The 6,411-nt window shown below is 49.0% G+C and overlaps 1 long non-coding RNA gene across 1 annotated transcript; it reads right to left on the reverse strand.

Annotated features, from left to right (window-relative positions):
* Window positions 1–2,358: 2,358 nt before the first annotated feature.
* LOC309330280 lies at window positions 2,359–4,600 on the reverse strand. The gene is made up of 3 exons (XR_014151406.1): window positions 4,496–4,600; window positions 4,134–4,185; window positions 2,359–4,031 (listed from the first exon to the last, which is right to left on the reverse strand). It is a non-coding gene; the product is annotated as an uncharacterized lncRNA (long non-coding RNA).
* Between the last annotated feature and the right edge of the window lie 1,811 nt (window positions 4,601–6,411).

Raw genomic sequence — 6,411 nt, forward strand, 5'->3', positions numbered from 1 at the left:
GAGAGGACTGTTAGTTCCAGTTCATATAATTGCTACGCAGCTTAGCTCAGAGAGAGATGTAGCGTTTATACTTTGCAGGGAAAAGGTCCCAAGTTGTCTCTGGCACCTCCATATAAGAGTGGGGCGAGCCAGTGTGGTGTAGTGGTTAAGAGTGGTGGACTCGTAATCCACCCTAAACCCTACACTTAACCCTAACTACTCCCCTATGTAAAAAATAAAAATATACAGAATATATACAGAATATGCACAGTTGTGCACAAAAAATAAATAAATATTAAAACAAAGAACAGGAGACAAGACTTGCTTTGAATGGCAGCCTCAGAGAGAGCTACACCTTTTGTGGCAAGGAGGGCATCCCAAAGATTCATGGCCTAAGATCTGCAGCAAGGGACTCCCTTCTGTCTCTGATAGAACTGCTAGCTGAGGGCTCAGAATGCTTGCCTTCTCTCCATCTCTCAACTACCTCCATTCTGGTTAACATATTGAGTGCTTACGTTCTGTGTACTCTGATACACAGATCAAGAACAAGTTCTGCGAGGAACTAGACCAGGATGTCAGGAGCCTGCAAACACCTTCTTGGTAGTGGTGCCCGCCCTGTGGAATGCCCTCCCAGCAGATGTCACAAACATGGTATGCTCTACCAAGGCAAAACACTCAAGTGTCCTGGAGACATCTTAGATCTCAAGTCACTGGCACCAGCTGGACTGGATTGTCACCAGGCGATTGCACTGAACTGTGTTGGGAGCCAGTGTAGTGTAGTAGTTAAGAGCGATAGTCTCGTAATCTGGTGAACTGGGTTTGCATCCCCGCTCTTCCACATGCAGCTGCTGGGTGATCTTGGGGTAGTCACACTTCTTTGAAGTCTCTCAGCCTCACTCACCTCACAGAGTGTTTGTTGTGGGGGAGGAAGGGAAAAGAGATTGTTAGCTGCTATGAGACTCCTTAGGGTAGTGATAAAGCGGGATATCAAATCCAAACTCCTCCTCCTCCTACCCTTCTTCTTCTTCTTCTTCTTCTTCTTCTTCTTCTTCCTGCCACACGGAGCTACCACAGCACTGACTGCGACATGGTCACTCCCTGGTGGTGAGCAAAGAGGACCTGTAGCCAATCTAAGGTTCTGCACTTGGCAGGAAGAACCAGCTGCACCAATATAAGTTGAGGGACACTGGTTTGCTGGTAGGGAAAAGGATCTAGGGATCTTAGTGGACCACAAGCTTAACATGAGTCAACCTGAGAGTGATGCAGCAGCAAAAAATGCTAATTCTCTTTCAGGCTGCAACAACAAAGGTGTCCAGATGAATGGAAGACAATAAGACAATGAAATTCAAGACAGTAACTATTGTGCATTTATTCATAATCCATTATTTTTTATTAATTTTTATTCCATTCTCTTCCAGTTCTTTTTCTTCTTGACACGTGGAGTTACACAGGGAGTAGATCCTAAGGAACGGAAAAACCCCAAATTCCATGAGATCTTTTGAGGCAAAATAATGTTAACAATTTTCGGATCTCTCTCTGTCCCCTGCCCTGTCCTGTCTTTTGCAAAACAAAGGTGTCAACCCTGTGTCCAGACAGCAAGACCCTCCCCCCTCGGCCTCCCTGAGGTGGTCCAAAGGAAAGAAGAGCAAGGCATAAGGCACCAGCTGGGCTGCTGGAGTTGCCAGAAGGAGGCCTACAAAATGCCACCCAACCATCTTAGGGACTCCACTCTGCATCTGTGTAGGGTTTACTCGGGAGCCTTTTCTTCCCCTGAAGCCATCCGATGGGATACCTGTCAGTGTTTGTAAAAAAAAAAAAAGGAAAGGGTTCTGACCTCCCTTTGTCTCCTCAGACCCTTGTCAGCATAAAAGAGTCCACAGACTCTTTTAACAGCCTATGGTTGTTACCCAATCCTGCATCCACTAGCAGGCAATCCTTTACTGACTGTATTACAGCCCCACGTCTTTCACACAGACCATTTTCAGCAGGGCTATAAGGGTTAGTCAAACGGTGAGTGATCCCCTTATGTCGCAACCATGCTCCAAATTGTTTGTTCAGAAAATCTCCACCCCTATCTGTTTGCAACTGCACAACAGGGAGAGCGAAGAGCTTTTCAGCTTGGGCAACCCATTCTCTGAATGTGGGGAAACACTCCGATTTCTGCTTTAACAAAAACAACCAACTAAAACGTGATTTATCATCTGTTACCAGAAAAGCATATCTGGCGCCCCCTTCAGTCTTCTGTAGAAAAGGGCCTATCACGTCACAATGGACAAGTTCTGAAACATCTTTAGATACACTTTCACTTTTAGAAGCCACGGGCTTCCTCTTAGATTTGGCCATTTTACATACATTGCAATCTAGGAAGCAGTTACAGTTATTTACTTTTAGGTTCTTGCACACCTTTTGCATCTCTGAAAGCACACGGAAATTGGTGTGACCCAGTTTTCTGTGCAGTTCATGTACACACCCCTTATGAACTGGCAAATTATCCTGAACCACCTGGGCTGCTTTAACAGGCTTGTCCTCCATTACATATAACCCATTTTCCAACTTTGCATGGCCACATACCGGAGTTCCATTCTTTATCAGACAACCATCCTGCGTGAACTTAACACTATACCCTGCATTAATCAAACAGCTTACAGATAGTAAACAATAGTCCAAACTGCTGACAAACAGAGTCTCTGGTAGAGTAGTGTTCAAGCACTGTAGGAAACATGTTCCCTGGCCATCAATCTTGCTTCTACGACCATCAGCAAGATAGGTTGAGTCTTTTCCATCAGCTGGCTTCCCCAGGGTCTTAAAGTCCTCCCGACTGTTGCAGATAATCCTGCTGCTACCAGAGTCCAGCAGCCATGTTCCTTGAGGTATCTTCCTCTCCTCTCGAGAAAATGCAGACCCAAGATGAGCAGAACGCCTGTTCTTCTTCCCTGAAGAGAACCCCTTCTGCTTACATTTCTGCGCCAATTGCTGTCTCTGCTCCATGTCGTCTCCTGGAGGTCTTGCCCTGCATTGACGTTGGAGATGCCCGGCTTGGCTGCATCTATAGCATCTCCTCACCGCCATGGCCAAGTCCCAAACTTGGCGTTGCCCCATTGGCAGATTCTGCTGCTGGCCCCCTCGGCTATAACTCCTCCGCTCTTGGAGTTCAGCCTGTCTGTCTGACCTTCTTTCTGCTTCTTCGGTCAATCTTCCAACCACATACTCAAGGGTCAGATCTCGGGGACGCATACTCTCCATGCTGTTAATCACAGGCAACCAGCTTTCAGGCAAACTTGAAAGGATAATGTAGGTTTGGTCAGTTTCATCCTAACACTTACCTCTCTGTTGTAGTTGAAGAAACAGAGATTTCAGCGTTTGAAGATGAGCTGCCAAACTCTCACCTTCTTTCATAACAGTCCTGAACAGCCTTCTGGTTAGAGAAATTATAGTTCCAGCAGTTTCTCTGACATGCATTGCCCTTAATAAATTCCAGCACTCAAACGCTGTGCTGGCATTTGCTACATGCAATAACTGAGAGTTGCTCAAACACAGCATAATTTGGGCACGAGCCCTTTCATCCAGCCGTCTTTTCTCAGTAGAGTCCCGTATCAAAACCTTAGTTTCAACACAGTCCCATAGTCCATCTCTCCTTAACAACTGCTGCATTTTTATTGACCAACTCAGCCAGTTGCTTTCTGAGAGAAGTTCAAAAGGGATGCCTCCCCCAATATTTACAACTTGGGTAGACTGGAAATCTGCCATCTCTGCTGGTGCTTGCTGAGCCCCTTATGTGGGGTCTCCAGCAATCTCTCCTGACTCTCTCTTTAGAGTCCGACTGGACAGTCCTGGCTGGCACTCACCGGCTTCTAGCTGCTGCCTCTGTTGACCCTCAGGTCCCACCTGGCTCTGCAACTGGTGTAGCCGTTCTGTGAGTCACCTACTGTGGTCCTCTAGCAATTCAAACTGTTCCAGTAGCCGACGCTGAGTGCTTTCCTGATCCTCAGATCCTGGCCGCTCCAGCGTCACTGCAGACAGTTACGGCTATATATCTTCAATGATAATGTCATCTGGATGGAAGAGAATGAGAAGAGAATGCAAATGAAAATGAAAATGAGATTTTCCCACAGGCCTTTAGTCAAAGGGTGCTGTCTCCAAGGTGTGGGGCTTACCTTCTTTTGGCTTCCGGCGGAAGCAAGCTAGATCTGGCCGAACGACTGTCATCTGCAGAGGAAAGAAAAATCGGGGTCAGATGGGAGCAAGAGAGCACAGAAGCAGCGCCAAGTCAGGAAGGACGGGTCTCCCTCTGTCTTGGGCCCAATCCCTTGTTCCAGAGGACCTCCCTGGGCCCTGCAGCCTCCTGGGCAGAGGTGGAAGGGCAGCAGCAGGAAAGGGGGCAGGAAAAAGCCTCTGGCCTCATCCTGACCCCCAGGGACACACCCCGCAAATTCTGGGCTAAAGATCACTTGGGGATGTGATCTTGGGGGGGATGGAGGTAACCAAAGAAATGAATAGAAGAAGGCAAGGTACTTACTCTGAGTTTGGGGTATTTCCTGGCAATGGCCAGCAGCAAAGAGATGCTGCTGGCCGCAAGTTGTTGCGCCTTCCCACTTTCCCCCAGGGCATATCCTCTGAGGTCCTGCAAGAGGAAAGAGCATTTCAGAGTCAGGGGCCAATCTGGGCCAAAGTGGCCCCCACTGCCCCCACCACGGAGTCCCTGGCACTTCTGGACCATGAGGGGTTGCCATCTTTGGTCTTGGACCAAATTGGGGGCCAAACAGGCTCTGTGCCCCAGAAATGGGGCAGTCCGTTGGGTAAGGGATGGGGGGGGGGGGACAACCCTAAAACCACCCCGGATGCCATAGGGACACTTACACTGAGAAGGTGGAGGAGGGTGCCAGGGTTGGGTGCTTCCATAAGAAGACTGCCCAGCAGAAGCCGGAAGTGCCTCTTCAGTTCCTGCGGGAAAAGAGAGAAGAGAGTTGGATTCTGCAAGGGTGTGACGAAGAGGAAGAAAGAGCCTGTGAAGGGAAGTAAAAACAAAGGACATACTTCTCTCTTCTCCTCCTCCTCCTCCTCCTTGGCCCCACTCAGCACGGCCTCCAACATCCTGTGCAGGATGGCACTCATCATGTCCGAGGTGAATCAGGGCCTCATCGTGCTGCAGAGATGAAAGGGAGAGGGTTAGAGTCTCCCTTGCCCCCTTCTCCCTCCCGCCTGCTCTTTCCCCCTGGAGTTCTGCCCCCCACCCACAACCCCATCCACGCCAAAGACCCCACTCACCTTAGCTGGAGGAGGGCCTCCAAGGCAAGGGCCAGGGTCAGGGGGCAATCCCTGAAGTGCTCCAAGGGCCCCAAGATGTCCTGCAAAAGAACAGAGGAGGAAAATCAGCTCCGACCCCAAACACCAGGCTTGGCTTTGCAGGGGAATGGCAACCCCATGGCCTAAGCCGGCAGGGTCCTCCTCCCTGCAGATGCACAACCCCTTCCCCCCACCTCCCTGTGGGGGTCCCTCACCCCCCCCATCACTCACCAGAAATTTTTGAGTCGTCTCCTCCTTGGAGCACTTCAGGGATCAGAGCCCCCTGAGCTCAGCTGCCTGACAGCTCTCGATGACCCCCAGGATGTAGCACTGTTCATCCTCCAGCAGCTGAAATGGAAAAGTCAGACTGTCAGTTCCTTGTGAGGGGAGGACTTTTCCACATCTGAGAGTGCAGAGTGGGGGGCAAAGAGCCCGGGGGCAGGGGGGGCAGGTCTGAGGGATCCAGTCCCTGCTCTTGTTTTCTGTAATACTGTTATGGCATAATCTATTTGTAACAGTATTGTAAGTTACTTTGAGACCTTTGGGTAACACGTGACTAGCAAATCTAATAAATAATAATAATGTCACCATCATCATCATCATCATCTGGGCCTTGGGACTCTCCCCATGTCACACACTCTTACATCCCTCATTAGCCTTACTTTGGACCCTCCTTGGGTGTTTTTGCCTGGCTGGAATCTGTCCTTGAACTCTGATACAGATCCTTGCCTGCATGAATGGCATATAATAGTGGCTCTGTGTTTGTAGAAAGTAGCCTACTGTACAAATGTTCATTTTACATTCTTAGCCCTACCCACTTTCACCTCTGGCCCCATCCACCCCTGACATGTGTTCATTGCAAAATGGTCCAGAAAGGAACGAAGCCCTCAAGCTAAAACTTCCTTCTCCTCTGGAGTAGACAGTACTGAGCTAGATGGACCAACAGTGGGTGACTCTGTGCAAGTTAGTTCCTTTCGTTTGTGAGCAACTCCTACAGGCAAATTGTGCATGAATTTGTGATGGTGTCTTAACATACCAAACAGTCCACATCTTTGTGTTATGACAGCTTAATCAGGAGCTGCCACATGCTCAGAGTTAAACTGGCAACAACACACCTGGGAGTTCATGTAAGGTGACCCTTAATCTAAG

The sequence above is a fragment of the Podarcis erhardii genome (genome assembly GCF_964252035.2).
Source record: "Podarcis erhardii genome assembly, chromosome: 15".
NCBI classification, from domain to species: Eukaryota; Metazoa; Chordata; class Lepidosauria; order Squamata; family Lacertidae; genus Podarcis; species Podarcis erhardii.